The 19,275-nt window shown below is 35.8% G+C and overlaps 1 protein-coding gene across 2 annotated transcripts in view; it reads left to right on the forward strand.

The window, feature by feature from the left end:
* C1QTNF7 (C1q and TNF related 7) overlaps positions 1-19,275 on the forward strand; it is a 127,997-nt gene that overhangs the window by 39,218 nt on the left and 69,504 nt on the right. Inside the window, exon 1 of one of the 2 annotated variants that reach the window (XM_074272727.1) lies at positions 6,879-7,215. The exons of the other annotated variant lie outside the window; for it this stretch is intronic. The gene's annotated coding sequence lies outside the window, so the exon portion shown is untranslated. Of the gene's footprint in view, positions 1-6,878; positions 7,216-19,275 lie in introns of those variants that run through there. 2 annotated transcript variants of the gene reach the window in all.

A 19,275-nucleotide genomic window follows, 5' to 3' on the forward strand; every position in this document is an offset into this window, starting at 1 on the left:
TTTACTAAATATTTTCCTCATATCATCCTGTTGAAACAGCCAAATAGGGAAAATATCTCTAAAAGACATTGAGGATTTGGGGGTTGGGTGGGAATGAGCTCTTGGAATTACATTCTTTTCAAGGGGATTTTTCATTTTTATTTTTAGCCTTTTAAAAAACTACTCTTCAAAATGGAAACTGGTGAGAATTCCAAACTCTTTTTTTTTTTGAGCTCTTAGTATTAATTTAAAGAAAGCTGTGTAAACCAGGCAAGGCATCTCAATTACAAACAAAATATGCTTTGAAGCAGTGCCCATATTTTAATGTTTTCAATAAAATTTTTAAAATAAAGTCAGAAAGAAGGCATTTTCCAGTCTTCAAAGGAGAACTATAGTCAGATAAAGTAGTCTCTTGAAATACAGTGGTTGGAATGCTGTGAATTGTGTTGCTTATGTTTAAGTGCCGAGTTCTTAAAAATTAATGTGTTTTTGCCAGATCTTTTAGCTTTAGGCAAGAGAGGATTTCCACCGAAAGTCAAAAATTAATCATTGGATTTTCAGTTGAAGATAGATGTGCCCAGAATTATCTAAAGAGCACGGAGCAGGAAAGACAACATATACACACCTCCCACAAAATTCTGATAACATTAATAGTTCAGATTACCAGGTTACCAAACTTGCTTCCAACCAAGCCCTAGTAAATGGAGGAAAAGTAGTGAAGAAGCATTCTACCTCTCATTACCACCAGTGACAACTGCCAACCAACCATTGCTACCAGTTAGACGTAGGAACCCTGAATGTGGCTACAGCTCTCCCATCATTCCCCTGCTTCCAGCCTAACCATGACAGCCCTTACCCAAGGAAGCAGAGCCTGTGGAAAAGGAGACAGCCATCTGTCAGACAACTGCCACAAACAGGGAAGGCAAGGCAAGACATCAAGCAAGCTAAGGGAGATTCAAGAGGCAGCATTGGCCGGCAAGTGAAATCACTCCCGCCACTACAACAACAACAACCTCCACTATCTCTCCTCAGATCCTAGTGGAAACAACTGGGGATCTTGATCCCAAGAGCCTTGCTAACAGTCATGTTTCCAAATCAGGTTATCTATTGGGGAAGTAAGCACGGTAGAGGGAAAGCCTGGTGAGTGCTCCTGCAAGTGCTGTGGCCACAGTTCTTAAATACCCAGAATGGAAAGTTGCTGTCCCCCAAGTCCTGGCCACCGTTAAATGATTCTACACCAGAAACTGATAGAATTCTCGCAGTGTTGTTGTTCAGTCATTCAGACATCTCCGACCCTTTGAAGCTATCTTTTCTTAGTGGAAGAAAAACCATGAAAAGTTGAGTTCTCAACCTTCTCTCCCTGTTCCCGATCATCTTAACAGGTGCTATTTTTCCCTTGCATTCCTTTTTAAAAAAAACTTATTTCTCTTCACATAAAAATCAAGATCAATTATGAATGCTTTGTACTACTTTTTTATGTACCATGTGAGTCCAGAGAAATCAGAGAGGGAAGAAGCAGGGGCTATTTAGAATCTCAAAGATTTTAAAAGGAAAAAGTCTGATGCTATATTAACAATCCAAGCTTAAGGTTTTATTGTTTCATTGATAATTAATCATCTTAATAAGTTTCTCAAAATAAGAGAGAAAAGACCATGTGGATGTGAGAATTAATTTGTTTCTAGGCTCAAAAATTGAGTCTGTAGCCAAAGCAAATCAGTTTAAAAAGACATTCTGTGTATCTTGCCCCCATGGGAAAGGAAAGGAGGCAGAAGATGGGGGAAAGAGGCAGTGACCAAAAGGAAAGGTTATATTGCCCTGAACTGTCCTTAGTAGGAAGAAACTCAAATGGTTTAGAGGAATCTTCTTTTCAAGAAGAAAAAAAAGGAAAATTCTTAGACAACTTTGCCCTCCACAGGAATATTTTCTGACTACAAAAATAAAACCAAGCACAGATTTGTGAAGTCCTGCAGTTGAGATTTCCTTCTAAATAACACTAAGCCATTTAGGACCACGTTTTGTGTGTGGTCATTCAATCCAACTCATTGTCATGTCATGTAATCCACATTTCTCTTATCCTGTCCGCAAGAACTGCAGGAAAGCCTTTGTCAAATGTCTCATTCAGGTAAATCATATGAGCCATAATCGTTTGAATTAATGTTGTTGCTGTAGTTGAATATTTCAGTTGTGTCCAACTCCCTATAGCCTTAATTGAGGTTTTCTTGGCAAAGATACTGGTTTGCCATTTCCTTCTCCAGCTCATTTTACAGATGAGGAAATCAAGTGACTTGCCCAGGGACATACAGCTAGTAAGTGTGAGGGAGGCACTTATAAGTCCCTTGATAGGCCAATCTAATAATTTAATACCTCAATGGATTCATTATCTCATTATTATGAGAATGGTCTCTAACAGTGAACATTCAAACTCATTCACCATCTTCCCTATCAAAAAACAAAATAAGGCTCATCTAGCCACACTTTTTCTTGATGAAACCATCTGAGGTCTTTGTGATTATTATTTCCTGTCTAGATGTTCACTAACAAAACATCCCTTTAACAGAATTCTGCCAAGAATCTGTCGGGCTCATAGAGCATTAGTTTACCATCAATTCTTTTACCTTTTTTGAAAACAGTATGATATTTTCCCTTCCCCACTCTTATAGTGCCTCTCCTATTCTTCACAATATTTCAAACATCACTGACCATGGGTCAGCAATCACATCTACTGAATCTTTCACTGCCCCAGGATATAGTTCATCTAGGTATGATGACACGAACTCCTCAAGAGTCTAGGTACCTGTTATTGTCACCTTACTCAGGTTGGATTTTAACACTATATTAGATATTTGGGGCTCATACTTCTCAGAACAAAGATCATTCTGCTTGACAGAAAATAAAAAGCAAAACAAAAGTTGAGCAGTTCTACTTTCTCTTGATTTATATCATTAATCCATTCACTCCAAACAGTACCATCCTTTCTTTCATTTTCCTCTTTTCTCCAATATAATTTGATTTTTAAAAATGAGTGCTTTTCTTTGATTTTCTTGACAACTTAGCTCATTCTGATTTTTAGTACTTCTGGCACCATTCTTAAAGGATTATGTTATGATTTCATATTCATCTTCTATTATCTACCCTTGTTTATATCTTCTGTAGATGCTTTTTTATCTGATCAATGAATTTCTTGTGCATATATATGTTTCTTAATAGTAATCTTCATTTTTCTCCTTATTGGAAGAATTTCTCTTTGTGTCTTAAAAGCATTATTTCTGAAGGTTTCCCATTTTTCCCAGACTGACTTCTCTTATAGAATTTTAGATTATGACATCCTGAAACCTTTGAAATCTGTTCTTTGAAAAAAGGGTCGATATTAGACTTTTGACTGTCTTTGCCCTCCATTGTTATGAATTATAAAAAGGAGAGATCACTTCCTATCAAAGATCTGATCATTTCCATGCACTTTTTCTCCTTGTTAGTCGGAAACAGGTCTAAGATGTCAGTTACTTCTGAAATGTACCTTTTGAAGACTGAAATTCTACTTAAGACGAGTCTAAGAATTAGTTATTCTGCTTTTGAGAGAGATATACAGAGAGAGAAAGAAAGGGGAGGAAAAACAGACACTCTATCAGAAGATTTGGCTAATGGGATACTCCGTTAGTACCAAATAATGCCTTCAAGTCAGGCGTATAATTTATTTCCTCAACTCCTCGTTAATTTATTCCTTCTGTTTTGGTAGTCTATATAGAATATTCTAATTTCAGTATCATTTCTGTTAATTTCCACCTAAATGTTGTTCATCGTAGGAAATATGCTTCCAAACCCACATTTCAGTCATCAGTTCAATGCAACTAAGTCTCAGTAATACCTGAGATCAGATTTGCCTCCTTACTTTAAAATCTCTTGATCTTAAATCAACTTTGCTTGTTAGATGCACCTTTCACATTCATACTTACATTTATAATGCTGATCTCAGTTTTAGTGCTGGACTCTCTGAAATTAATCTCTCCTGTATTTCTCTAACATTTCTTCCTGTATTATAGCCACCATCTTTAATATTTAGTTTGAGATTTATGTATAACCATATTAAAGCCTCTTTTATTAGATTTAAGAGGTACTTTGGAAAAATATATATATATGTATTTTTTTACTCCATCTTCACTCAGTAACCTGTCATTCCTGTATTTTAAACTATAACCCAACCATCTAGAACTCATCTACTCATTCATTCGAACCCCCATTCTCATCAACCCCATCTTATTGAAATGATTCCATCTTGGTCCAACTCAAATTCTCATTCTTCCATGAAACTTTCCATGTGTTCTTCAAATGAATGAGATGGCTCTTTCTCAGAACTGTCATGGCCCTCTATTTATTTTGCTGATAAACATATTCATCCCCATAACTGTTTTATCTCTTTTGCAAAAAAAAATTGGGAAAGAATAATTTCTTTTTTCCCCTTGGCACTATGTATACCACAGAGTTAGCATTTCACTATTTGTTGAATGAACAAATAAATGAATAAACAGAACAGAAGATTGGTGTCAGTTCATTCTTTTTCTTATTTTTATTTTATTTTATTTTAATTTCTTTTTTTATTATTCTATTTTTATTATTAACTCAATGGGCAATTTAATATAAAAAGAAGAACCAGAAAGATTACATATGACCCTGTGAATTTGATATGTGTGATTTAGTTTTATTAAGACCGTATTATATTTAACATGATAGTAATAAAATTGTCCTTGTTTTCTATATTTCTTCTGAACTTTCTGCTCACTTCTCTGCATTTTTCGATGTTTTGTTGACAATCTTCTCTTTCTCTTGTAAGGATTATGTTCTGATTTATTTTCCCAAAGTCAATCAGACAGCATCTACTCTTCAAGAGGATCCAGGGTAACTTGAGAGATTTAAATATGTCTTTTTTTTTCAATTTATCAACTCAGGTCCCTACTAACTTTTGGATGGGTCCCCCATATTACCTATTAGGTGTCAGTGATGAGATGCCAGTTCTTAGCATCAATCAGTTTTGACGAAAGGATATTTACTTCAAAGATACAGCAAAAACCAACACAAGCAATTCCTTTTAGTCAAAGGTCTACACCAAATGTACACCTACATGTGGTATGATTGCAGGTCTTCTTCTCAGTTACCACTGGCCTTTGGTTCTGCCTCCTTGGAACACCAGCTGCTAAAGATAACCTAAATTCTAATACACAGATTCCTGTGCCTCCTTCTGCTGACCTCCAGATTAATCTTCACTTAAAACAGAAAAAGATAAAAGCAGAAGTCAATGACCGAGGTCTTTTTCCGAGACTACATAGCTTCAGAGGAGAAAAAATTCAAGAATCTATTCTTTTTCAGCATCTGAGAAAAGGAGTCACACACTCAGAGAACAGATAAAGGGGAAATGGCCAAAAAAGACTGATGCTTAGATAGACAGACCTTTTAAATGCCTCTAGAGACAAAGAACCTCCTTTTTAACCATGTGGTTAGCCAACCAAAACAAGCAAAATAATGTCCAAACATATTATATAGTTTCTCCAGGCACTTCCATGCCCTATCACATGACTTACCCCAAAACAGCCTTTTCAGGTATCTATACCTGGGATGGTAGACCCTCCTTGCATTTTCTGAATCTCAGTTAATATACACCAAATTCTCACCCCACAGAGAAGCCTTGTTTAGCAGTAAGAATGTAATCAAGCAAAATAAATCAGTTCTTTGAGAATTCATTAGATCAGCAATTTCTAAAGTGAAAGTATTGCCTGTGACATTGAGAAGATAATCCAGGATCACTCAGCCATTGTGGATCAGAGGCAGGACTGACATACAAGTTTCCCTAGCTTGATGAGCTTCCTTTTATCCCATAGGCCATGATGCCTCTGATTTTACCTACTAAAAACTGTAGCTCATAACTCATTAGGGGCCCCACTGCTGCGTCTGCCCAATAAATCGGGCTATATAAATAGAATTGTATTATACCGTAAGAAATAACACAAGGAATTCCAAGAAACTTGAGAAAAATTATGTATACTGATGTGGAATAAAGGAAGCAGAACAATAACGGAAATAAGATTATGAAAAAACAGACTGATTACTGACCAATCATTGATACATTCTTCCCTCTCCTAGAGACAGGCGTGAGACTAAAGGAGCATAATGGCTGTCAGACTTTGTAAAGGACTTGCGTTTAATGGATTTTCTTTGGATAGAGTTAGCAAGACCTAAGTTCATAAATATATGACTTCAGACATACCTGTGTGACCTTAAGCTAGTCACCTCTGTCTGCCTCAGTTTTTCAGCTGTAACATGAGACTAATAATAGCACCTACCTCCCAAGGATGTTGTGAAGATGATACAGTCTAAGTACGTCTCTTGACATAGTGCCTGGCACGAAGTAGGAGGCTTAACCCTTTCTTTGTTAGAAAGCAGGATTTCGTGGGAAGTGACTGTGCTGTAAAAAAGGAAAGCTATGAATAAGTTTTTTTTTTAAAAATGGAATGGAATCGTTTATTTTGCAGTGGAGAGACTGCTGGATTTAGTCAGAATATTTGGGTTCAAAGTCTCACTCAGTCAGTTATTATGCAGGCCATTTAGTCTCAATTTCCTCAACTGTAAATTGGGAGACTAGATAAGATGCAATTTATTGTCATTTTCAGCTCTACATCTATCATCCTGTGAAAAAATAAATAATCTCTAACGTCCTTTGCGACTCCTCTGCACTATAATAATGTGAACTCTTTTCTAAAAAAGCAAGCAAAATGATCCCTGGAGATATGTCAAAACAGACTCATGGTTATTTGGGGTTTGTTTGGGTGTTTTTCGTGCCAGAGAGATCAGAGTGGTGTTTAACTTGAAGTATTACGGTTTGCTAATGTCCATGGTGCAGACGGTCTGTGTTGTTGCTCAAGGAGGAATTCAGTAATGAGCCAACAGATATAGTAGGATATTTACTCCCGTTAGAGCGTTCAAGGAATGCTTCTCTGGGACTCAGCCGTCGGGAAGCTGTTGTCCGAGAGCCGAGTCCTATGCCGCCCGCTCCGCGGTCTCCCAACGTGCGCCCCTCCTCCCCCAGGGTCTGGGGGAATTCTTTGGAGAGCAAATCAGGAAATTACTTATCATTCGGAACCAGTGGAGAGTTATGAGTGCTTGCCTGCTGACACGAAGGGCTTTTGAACCAAAACGTCTGCACGCACTATAATTTAAAGGCTTCAGATACTGGAAGGTCTTGGGATCCATGTAAGTAAACAACTGACAGAAACCTTCCTCCAGTTTTTATTTGGGGAGACGTGTTCAAGACTGAAAGCTTCAGGCTAACGTCCATGGTATTTCTGCTTTGCTCTTCTGAGAATAGGAGGTGATCATTTTTGAGGAGGGAGGGAGTTGATGCATGTGTTCTGGGCTCAATCGGTGGAATGAACAGCCCTATAGAGAAAGCCCTGCTGGTCATCAGCAATAAACATGGAGATGGGGAGAAAGGGCAGGGACCGAGAGCTTCCCCCTCCTTGTTTCCCACAATCCAACTTCATGAGCTACTCTCCTCTGACAGCCAAGTCTCCTCACTTCTGACGCAAGAAAGGACACTTTGCGTTTAACGAGATCTGTGATGTAGGGCCAAGGACCCATGAAAGAAACCAACAGTGGCTTATTACATAGACACTGATTTACTGAGTTGTCAGCGAGTCAGAAACAGAAGTATCCGGGGTAGAAAAGAAAGGGCATATTTTTTTCTATGCCATAAAAGATCTTCAAAATATTTTTCTAATTTACCAATAGAAAAAAAAAATCCGGATAGTCCTCCTCAATGTAGAACAGATGTCGGACCCTTTTTTCTGCACCTTGAATTTGGATTTTAGACTCACTGACAGTTCAATATATCAGTTTCTATGTAATAAGATCTATCGCTTACTTTCATGTATAATGACCCCTGAGCAGTCACTTCTGCTCTGGGAGGCTTTTTTCATAAGAAAAGGAAGGTTCATTAAATGTTCCCTCTAACTATGGAGTTCCCATTTTATTTTCCTTATAGCTTACTGTACACATGTATTTGTAGCTCCTAATTGTCATGGGGGAATAATCACCCAGAGTGGAGAAGCCTGTGCTCATCTACAGCCTGGAAACCTTTGTAAAAATTAAAACGTACAATAGCTAGCTCTTAATATTAGTGATATAAATTGTCCAAGCGCATCATTAGCAGTTCCCCAATAATATAGACCATATCAGTACGTTTCCTTCCTATATTACTGAAAGGTAGGGGATGGTAGTTGTTGAGTTTCTATTGGAAATAAGGATTGGAACCAGAATTGCATTGGAATAAGAATTTCCCAGGTGAGAAAGCTCCATCTACCAATACAGGTCAACATCTTTCTTTAGCTAATAGCTAACCCCAATTAGTGTGAGAAAGAATCCCTTAAGAAGTCACATTGCTATTCAGTTTCACACTGCATATTTCCATAGGGCTGAGCATAATTATCATATTTTACATAAAATACAACTTCGAATTGTATGAATTAGAATATGTAGGACCACTACATGGGAATCATTATCCACATCAATCAAGAACAAGCTGGATAATATTAAGGAGTTGTCTAAATACTAAGACATTATTGTACTGAAACAATGTCCTCCTGGCTTGATGCTAGTTCTCTATCCACTATACCACACTGCCTCTCACATTATATGTGACCAATTCACATAACAAGTTGGAATTGTTGTGTGTCAGTAATAATTAGGATTATTGTAGATTTTTGAAAACTTTTGTTGTTTCTGCTAAATAAATGAATCTTCATAACTTTCCTAAAATCTCAACTTTCCCTTTCCTATACCTGTCCAGCTGTGTAGATATAACCTCTGTCTCGATTTTATATCTTTCTCTTGTCTTTTGTTATAAATCTTTCAAAACCTCTTGATTTTTCCCAGCTTTAATTCCAGTTGAAATTTGGCTTTTTTTTTCTCAAATTATAACTTCTGGCTCACACTCCCACACACCCTGCGGTGATGAGACTTGGCTTTCTTCTTCTATGTTAGTAATTGTCAGCAGGAGCCTCAGGCTTGTCAGAGGGGAGGAGGCTCAAACATTTATTCTATTTAAGTTTGGTATAATGAGCAATAGCAGAGTACTGCCTATCACTGAACAAAATTAATTCCATGGATTGATGTTCACTAATAGTAGTATACCGCATATCTGTAGAATATGTTATAGTTCCAAGATGTTTTCCTCATGGTAATCCCACAAGATAGGAAAGGCAAATGTTATTACCATTTTACAGATGTAAATATTGATGATTCACTTGACAACTAGGCAAGTGTCATGGCTGCCACTTGAGTCCTTCCTCTACCACCAGCTCTCTTGGTTTTCCATGGTACCATATCAACATTTTTCCTTCTCAATGAATCCAAACACTAAAGTAACACTTTATCACGAGCATATTGATGGTCCAAGCTTTCAATGGATAACTCTTTGTCAGATCTCATTCAACTTTTTATCCCCCGTATGTCATTGAGTGTTTTATAAATACTTTGTTGGTTTTATAGTTTCCTTTGTGTGAGTGCTTTTTCATGGTGCAGATCACAACTCATTTCCACATTCTCCAATGGTTCTTGCTTACGTGGTTCTGTAAATCCTCCTTAGAAGAGCTATCCAATAGCCAGTCTTGTCTCTGGTTCTTTGGATATTGAGTGGATGAATGTGCAGCAGTTGACTTATCCAACAATCCAACCATCATCTAATATCTATTTCTTAATAGTTCATTTTCATTTGAGTATTACAAATTTATTTGAATTTTTGTGGACATTATTTGACTAATGCTGAACATCAGTCTGTGAAACAATAGGCACAGTAGCAGTAATGGAGTTTATTTGTATAGCTCCTGAAAAGTTACAGAGCCTTGTTCCATAAAGCTCTTTCTTATTTGTGTCTTGATCTTCACAATAGCCCTGTGATGTAGGAGGGCTTTGTTGTTTGTTGTTGTTTAGTTGTTTCAGTCAAGTCCGACCCCATTTGAGGTTTTTCTCGGCAGAGACACTGGAGTGGTTGGCCGTGTCCTTCTCCAGCTCATTTTACAGATGAGGAAACTGAGGCAAATTGGGTTACATGCCTTGCCAACGGTCAGAATAGGTATCTGAGGTTGGATTTGAACTCAGGGAGATTAGTCTACCCCATTCCAGGCTCAGCACTTTGTGTACTGTGACCTCCCCCTCCCCCAGACTATCTTTTGACTTTGCAAGTGAAAGAAATGGTGTTAAGACCAGCTAAGTAGCCTGCAGGTTTGTAATCTCTGTATGGGAGGTAATGTAAATAAAGTAATCATCATTTTACAGATGAGACATCTTCTGGGAGAAAAAGTGCAGAATACTGGGTCTGGAATCAGGAAGACTCAGCCTGACTTCAAAGCTGTGTGACTATATCATGTGCAACTAACACTGGTCATACACCTTTGGGGTTCAGCTCTGTGCTAGATGTTAAGAACAATATAATAACATATAAGACTTAGTTTCTCGGTTTGCCTCAGTTTCCTCATCTGTAAAATGAGCTGAGAAGGAAATGGCAAATTAGTCCAGTGTCTCTGCCAAAAAACAAAAACAAAAAAAACAAAAAACAAAACCCAGATGGGGTGACAAAGAGTCAAATGTGGCTGGAAAATGACTGAACAGAAACCTCAACCCAGTGTACCCTGGTCAGAGTCAGGATTCAAAGGCAATCTTCCACCTCCATCATTAAACAACTGGCTGTTCTCGGGCTCTCGTACATTCTTTTTCCAGAGTTTCCCAAACTGTGTTCTGCAGAGCAGTGGAATTCTGTACCATGTGATTCAGGGTTTGGGAGAGGGCATAGACCGGGGAAATGTCAACATTATTTTTTCCTTCTAAGATGTTAAATGTGAAAGTATGTGTGTAGGGATCAAAACAAGCTCATTACATGTGGCAGAACATTCATTTGAAAATAGGTTCAAATTGATCTCTTTTGCTCCAAAGCTTCCCAGGGGCTCTGATATCCCAACAACCCCACTCTCACTCCGCCCTACATTTATAGATTCTGTCAAAACAGTTCAAGACCAAAAGTGCCCTGCAGCCAAATTAGTTTGGGAAACTCTCTTTAATTCTTTGTTTTGCTCTGCTCTTGGTCTATATTGCTCCAAAGCATGGCAACCTTTTGACCCGCCCTCCAAAGTATGACAACATCCATCATTTTGACTGCATTTGGTCCTTTCAACAGGAAGAAATAGATGGAATCTTGCCACGTGATATGTAAGCCATAAACTTTCCTCACGGAACCGGCAATTTGTAGTTGCTGCTGTGCTATATGGTATTTCCTGGTTTTTATTTCTTGGGGAAAACGACTAAATTCAGCCAACATTATAACACTCTGTGATAAGCCTTGTTGCTGTGGTTCAGTCATGTCCATGTGATCCCATTTGGGATTTTCTAGGCAGGGATCCGGAAGGGGTTTGCCACTTCCTTCTCCAGCTCATTTTACAGATGAGGAAACTTGGGCAAACTGGGCTGAGTGACTTACCTAGGGTCACACAGCTAGTGGGAGTCTGAGACTGGATGAACTAAGTCTCCCAACTTCAGCCCTAGCACTCTGTCCACTGCATCATCTGGCTACCCACATGGAACCCCTGCCCTTGTGGCACTAAGGTCAGGAACTTCTACTCTAGCATATTTCCAAATATAACTCCCATAAAATCACTCCTTGTAAGAAATCTTTAATTCACTCCACAGAAAATACAAAAGATTTGTCTATCAGAGAATGAAATAGATTATAGATTAATGTCAATTCCCTATACAAAAGATTTATAGGAGCTTATAAACAGATTTTTAAAAAAACAGACACTCAAAGGACACACAGGAAACCTCTAAATCATTCACAGTGGTAGATCAGTTCCCCTTAGAAGTCAAACATATTTTTGGGAAGCAAAACAAGCAATCACTTTCCCATTATATACAAGCACTATTCTAATATAAATTACTATGGTAGCGGGAGGTCCTTGTTTCTCCAAATTACTGGTTCCCTTTACTGCTCTTGTAGGTTTGAGAACTTTATGTAAAATATCCTTTTTTCTCTGAACAAGAGAATTTTTAAAGACATTCCATTTTTCCTGTATAAGTACTGATCCACAAACTCTTGAACAAAGGAGAATTGACAGGAAGGACTGCCTTAGGTTGGTTCTGCTCAAGAGATCTCCATTTTCTGTCTGGAAGGCTAGATGGAGAACTCATTATGCCAAGAAGATAAAAACCTCTATTGCACATGAGATGGTGGTTTTGGAGCATCATCCAAGAATTTCTCTCTCAGGCCAAGTGGGCACAGATGTGGCTTTTTCTGCCATCTGCTGCTGTGAAAATTTATGAGCGATGTCATCTCTCAGAACAGGAAAGTTTACACTTAGGATCTCTTATCTCAAACCTCTCGAGTAAACACATGAGAATTCCATGTGTGTTTTTGTCCCAAAGCTGCCGGTTTCAGTTCCTTGGATTTAGGATGGGAAGAGGGAAAGACCACGTATACACAAAGTTCCTTCTCTCCCAAATCTCAATAATTTAGTTCTACTCTGCTGAACTCTAATTTATTTTCTGACTGGGGGAAAATGAACAAAAATGGTAAAAGAAGCCTAGAACTGCTCTTGGTCTATATTGCCTTCAAAGCATGACAACTGATGTAGATCAGTACCACAGGAGCACATCCTTATGTGTCTCAACCAATTCTGGACACAGCTCTTGTCACCAGAAAGCAACAATAGTCACATTCTATTACATGCATAGACTATAACTTGTGCAGAAACTCCCCATTCAGTGGGCATATTCTGTTTCCAATACTATTATTCAAAATAATGCCAATATGAACATTTTGGTATATGTGGATCTTTTATTGTTCTATGGGATATAATCCCAGTGGTTTAGTGACTAAGTCAAAGAATATGAACAATTTAGTACTTTTCTTGCCTACCTTCAAATTATTTTCCAGAATGACTGAACCACTTCATAATTTCACCAACTAGACATTAGTTTGACTGTTTTCCAACAACCCTGCCAACATTGAATTTTTTCTCTTTTATTCCTTGTCAATTAAACAAGCATAAACTTCTCCCTCGGAGTTTGTATTTCTTTTATTTATGACTTTGAAAATGTGTCAGATAGTTGTAGAATGATTTGTGTTCATCCTTTTGAAAAATGGTTATATAATCTGACTAATATACAATAGAATAAATCATAGATTTATATCACCCCCTTATATATTTTGAATGTCACAATTTTATCAGAGCTATTTAATAAAATGAGTTTTAATCTGTATATTTATAATTCCAGATGAATTTATTTTATTTATGTAACAGCTTTGAAGCTTATATGATGAAGAGTGACTAGTCTTTAATGGTTTCCTTGATAATGATTATGATTATTATTTCTTTCTCTAACCAGAGTTTTAAAAGGTAGAACTTTCCATTCTTCTCTAATTTTTTATGCTGTGACTTTGTTTAGACTGCTTATTCATCTAGAATTTATTCTGATTTATATGTAGTATAAGATATTGGTTTAAACTTATTTTGTATAAAACTATTATCTAGTTTTCCTAGCAATTGTTGAATAAAAAATATCTTCCTTAATAGTGCAAGTTTTTCAGTTTGAAGAACATTAGACAATTGAATTTATTTCTAGCTCTTACCTAATCTAGTCTACTGAATTATTTTTTATTTTTGTGCATATGGTTGTTTTAATTTTGTAATGTTTGTTTTGTAATGTGATTTAAGATCTGGCAGCATTTAGCTCCTTTCATTACATTTTTTCCATTATTTTTCTTGAAAGTTTTTATTTAATATTCTTCTTTGTAAATTACATTATTCAAATTTATTTAAATAGTATCACCATTTTTACTACACTTGTATAATCCACATGAATATTAAATACATTTCTAAAATTACTTACATATTTAATTTTGTGAGGAAAGTTGTTGTTTGGCAATCGAATATCTAGGCATCTTTTTTGTTGATAGAAAGTGAGATTTAGAAAAAATACATTGTTGCCTTAAACATATTTTCTTTAACTATTCTATCAAGTTCTTAAAATTCAGAAATAACTATGAATTATGTGGACTTAGTTTCCAGCTACTTTACTAAAGCTAGTTAGATAGATAGATAGATAGATAGATAGATAGATAGATAGATAGATAGATGATAGAGATGTAGATATAGATATATTAATTCTCTATGGTATTCTAAGAAAATTATATTGTCTACAAGTTGAACATCTTGCATCTCCTTTACCCATTCTTATTCTTTTTGTGTGTTTTTTTCTTTCTTATTGCTATTGTTCTCATTTCAAGTGCTATGTTAAGTAATAGTGGAAATAGCAGGCAGCCTGGTTTAATCCCAATTTTATTGGGAAAACTTTCAGTTATTTTCCATTATAACTCATGCTAACACTTAGTTTTGAATCAAAGAGTTGTTTTTTTATCATTTTAAAGAACAGTCCTTCCAATTTATTAATATTTTGAAATATTTTAAAATTTTAGCATAAATGTTATATATCTTCTAAGTCTTTTTCTATCTATTGATATAATAATGTGAATTTGTTGTTTTTCTTATTAATATGATTTATTATACTAATAGTTTTGCCAGTGTTGAATCATCCACACATTCCTGGTATAAATCCAACTAGGTCATAATGAATATTTTTTAACATATTTCTGTAACCTCTTTGTTAATATTTTTTTCAGTATCTACTACTGATACTGAGATATATAATACTCTTTCTTCATTTTATCCCTACCAGGTTTGGATATCAGGACCATATTTGTTTCATCAAAGTTTGATGGGATTTTTTTCCCTTCATTCCTTCCTTTTTTTGAGAATGGCATAAATATAATTTGGTCTATAAATGCTTGGGAGAATTCATTTGGATCCTGTTTTCCCCTTTTGGAAAATAATTTATGCACTGCTAAATTTATTTTTCTGAGATTGGCTTATTCAGATTTTCAATTTCCTGCCCTCTTTATAATTTTTAGCTTTATAAATATTCAATTATTTTGCTTACCTTTTCAATTTTGTTGATATATAATTGTATATATATATATATACATATATAATTGTATTTATTAATTTCTGATAATTTTATTATTTCTTTTTATTTATTGTTAATTCCATGTTCTTGGTTTTTAAATTTTGGTAATTTGGTTGTGAGGGTTTTTATATGTTTCATATGTAATATTTGAGCCCTGGGTATTAAGTTGATTCCAAGGAGAATCCTTTGTTCACTATATCACATTGTCTCTGACCCTCTTTATAACTTTATTTAAATCTATTATTGGTTTCTTCTGCCATTCTGGAGGTTCTTATGGCAAACAGGTTGTCATTTATAGTATGGATGGGAATCTAATTATTAACTCAGCATTAATATTTTTTTCCTAAAGATTTCTCCTCATTTTCCTTTATTTGATTATTTCCTCATTCTAAGAGGATCTTTTTTTTTCTTTATTTATTTCTTATTCTCTATTGGTTTTCTATGAGGGTTTCTCCATAATGATATCTTTCCTTTTCTGACCTTCTTTGTTCTTTAATTAATTCACCATATTTCTTTTTATTTTAAAGTGATTAAAGACAACTGAGTTTATCCATAATGATTCACACTGTCATTTTCCCAGAAAGATATTGAAAAACTGTAAGATGTGATCAGAACAATGAAGACTGAAGACACTGGCATATGAGATGGGATCCTAGAGACTAGATTTGTTTAGTCATGAAAAGACAAGGCTTGAGGAGAGAAAAACATCATGAGCATCTTTAAGCATTTGAGAAACTCTCACATGAAAGATGAATTAGACTCATTCAGCTTATCCCCAGAGAGTAAAAATAAGAGTACTATTTTCTTATAGAAGGCAATAATTGGACTCAATGGGAAAAAATCCCTAATAATTACAACTGTGCCAAAATGAACTGAGCTCCCTACCCCTGGATGTCTTCGAGTATTGGCTTTATGACCACTCGTGAAACATGTTATAGAGAGGACTATCACTCAATTATCAGCTAGATGAAATGATCTTTAAAGTACCTCTAGTTCTGTGATTCTGTGAGAAAAAAATAATGTCTGAGTAGTGAGGGCTTCACAAAGCAGGTATCATTTGAACTAATCCTTTAAGAATGGATAGGATTTCAAAGGGAAACTGTGAAGAGTGGAAAAATAGGGAAGATATCCCACATTCAGGGAAAAACATTAGAAATCCTTAAATTCCATAAAATTCCTTAAAGGAGGAAGAAGTTGAATTTGGAAAGCAGTTAATAGTCCAGTTCATTTAGGATACATAAAGATATAGAATACTATTATTTTCCTTTTTCTAATTAATATATGTTGATTCAGTAATCAGTTACCATATTTTAAACTATTTTTAAAAAGTTAACTAAGCCACTTCTTATTGCAGTTAGTTTTTATTTCCATTTTGTTAACCTTTCTCATGTTTCTTTTGTCATTAAAGATAAATTGATATTTTGCTGGATTGAAATTAGTTCCAGGAAAGACCTTAGAGATCTTTCTTTTAATATGTTGCATTGGAAAGAATATTGAGTTTTTGGAATCAGAAGAATGGGCTTTGAATCTCATTTCTTTCATTTATCTTGTATTATCTGTGTGATCTTAGGCAAGTCACTTGTCCATGCCCCAGTGTACACACTTCCTAAGAATCCCATTCTTTAGAGATTGTGCATAAGTCAAGATATGTCATTTTAAGGCTAAATTTTGAGTTTTCTGCTTTGTTACTTCATGTGTGGTTTCAAGTTAGACATTGTACATATGGTAATGAAGCCGATGTGTGACTGCCAGCATTTGGTTGATCCAACATTCTATTACAGGAGAGTCATTTGTATTTCTTTAAAAACAATTCCTGTTTTAAGCTTTCCGTTTTTGGAAAGTGGTACGTAGTGTCTCATTTGTTTCTTTCTGCAGATAGTGAAGTACTAAAGATGAAATAATCCATGCCAAAGTTGTCTTTTCTTATGAAATTTCCAGATAATTGAGGAAAAACATGTTTTCAGTATCTTACTTGCCAATAATTGGTTAAATATTTCATCTACTTTGTGTAATCACCGTCTGAATGCCAAACCCTACAAAACACAGTCACTATCAAGAAATGGCTTTTTATCCACAAGTGAACACACACAAAGTAATAGAAACCATGCTTATTGTTTGGGATTTGGGGGACGTCTGGGTGTGTTTGTGTTTTTGCTTTTGTTATGAAGTTGTCTTGGTTTTTTTTTTTCATTATTTGCTTTCCTAATTAAAAATTATATAAGTTTTTCCTCAGAACTTTTCATTTTGGATTCTAAGTACTTCCATTATTTTAAAATGAAGCACCAAACAAAACATCCCTAAAAATGATTAAAGGCTAGAAAAGAGATTGCAATAAAGAATAGATTGTGAACTTCAAAGGGGAAACAAGAAGAATTCATATATTCTACTCTGAGGAAGGACACTGTGTTGTTGATTATGGGGCAATTAATAGGGCCCAAGGGAAAGAACTAAAATCTAAGTCACGTCTGCTGAGATTAAAAAGGATGCTGTGTTTAGTCCCAATGGAGTTTATGCAATCATCAAATCAAGATACTGAAAAAGGAGTTTATAGCAAAGCAAAAAAACACAGGACATTTGGTACACAGTAAAGATGACTTTCTGAGAAGGACTATTAAGTAAGTCCTGGAGAGATGATGGTTTGTTTCATGTAAAATCACCAGCCAAGATAGGATTGCCAGCTTCAGCGTTAAAGAAGGTGTTACAACAAGCCAGGAAGAGACGATATAGCAAGGACTCTCACACACATAATGCAGAATTACTCATCAACAACAAGAAAGGAAAAAAGAAACGAGAGTGTCACAAACATATGGAAAACAGCTTACACTCCAGAATGTTTGTCTGAAAAGCTCTGCATCCTCCTCCACAAAAATAAAGATGGCCTTCAACAGGATAAGATAGATCTTTTTAATCATACTTTCAGAGAAAATAGACATGTTCAGGACTTTTTTGCCACAAGCACAACAAATATTAATGCAGGTAATAAAAGCTAAAAAGTCTACCTGGAATGAAAAAGATAGATGATTACCCAGTGTTTACACATTCTAAGGAAGAAATGAGACTGTTGCCCTTTAGAGGACCTGTTAGTCTCATCCTCTCCTTTCTCTGTTGCCTCCAAATTGCCTCATTTCCAGACAAGAAAATTGGTATTCATCTCTGAGGTCTAGCACAATGTCCTGTGCATGAATACGAAGACGAGTTAAAGAAGATTATCACAGAAAAGAAGAGACTGCGACAATTTATTAATGTTCTTTCTTGCACCAGATACAGTGATCTGTACCCAGAGAACACCTTCTCCACACTTGGTGAATCAAATTTGCATTGCATTTCCATGAAAGGTTTCCACAGAGTTCATTTTTCATCGAGAACCAGTATGGAGAAAATAAACTTTTCGACTCACTCTGATAAAGGAATGGGAGTTAACTAAAAAAGAATAACTTGCTAAAATTATTAATAGATGTGAAAATGAATTTCTGGGAGATGTGGAATTTTTTTCTTGCAGGGCTATTAGATTTATTATCACATGCTTAACATTCTGTGCTGTAGTCCTACATGAAAGAGAAGACACTAGCACATCTCTAAGGTTTTTACGGTTTAAAAGAACACAGAATGAGTCTCAGTTTAATTCAATCATCTTAACCACCAGAACAAAACAAGCACCGGACATTAGAAACAATTATATCTAGACTGAGCAGGTGAGCAATGGTTGGCCAAACTCCTGGGTTAGATAAGGATAATGATAAAATATGTAATATTTTATAACTTTCAAAACAGTTTTGCATATGCTGATTCATTTTTATCTCATGATAATAATGTGAGATAAATCTAGCATGTGTCATTATACCCATTTACAAATGAGGAAACTGAGGCTAAAGTAGGTGGGATGACTCTTCTGGTGTTCTACAGCTAATAAATAGTAGATCCAGGCCTCAAACTCAGGGGCTACTGACATCAAGTCTACTGCTCCTCTCTAATGTAGATATGTTATAGTGTCACTTAACCATTCAATATTTCAAGTAATTAATAATAATTTACATTTATATAGCACCTTAAAACTTATAAAGTGTTTTCCATATATTACTTCCATATCTTTCTCCATATCTTACTCAAGAATCATAACCATTCTGTTAGAGGGTTACCAAAGGCAGATGGAGTGGGGCAGTGGATGAAGTGCCAGGCTTAGAGCGAGGGAGGCCTGGGTCAAATTTGACCTCAGACACTTAATAGTTATGTGACCCTGTGCAA

Source organism: Sminthopsis crassicaudata, chromosome 6 (genome assembly GCF_048593235.1).
Source record: "Sminthopsis crassicaudata isolate SCR6 chromosome 6, ASM4859323v1, whole genome shotgun sequence".
NCBI lineage: Eukaryota > Metazoa > Chordata > Mammalia > Dasyuromorphia > Dasyuridae > Sminthopsis > Sminthopsis crassicaudata.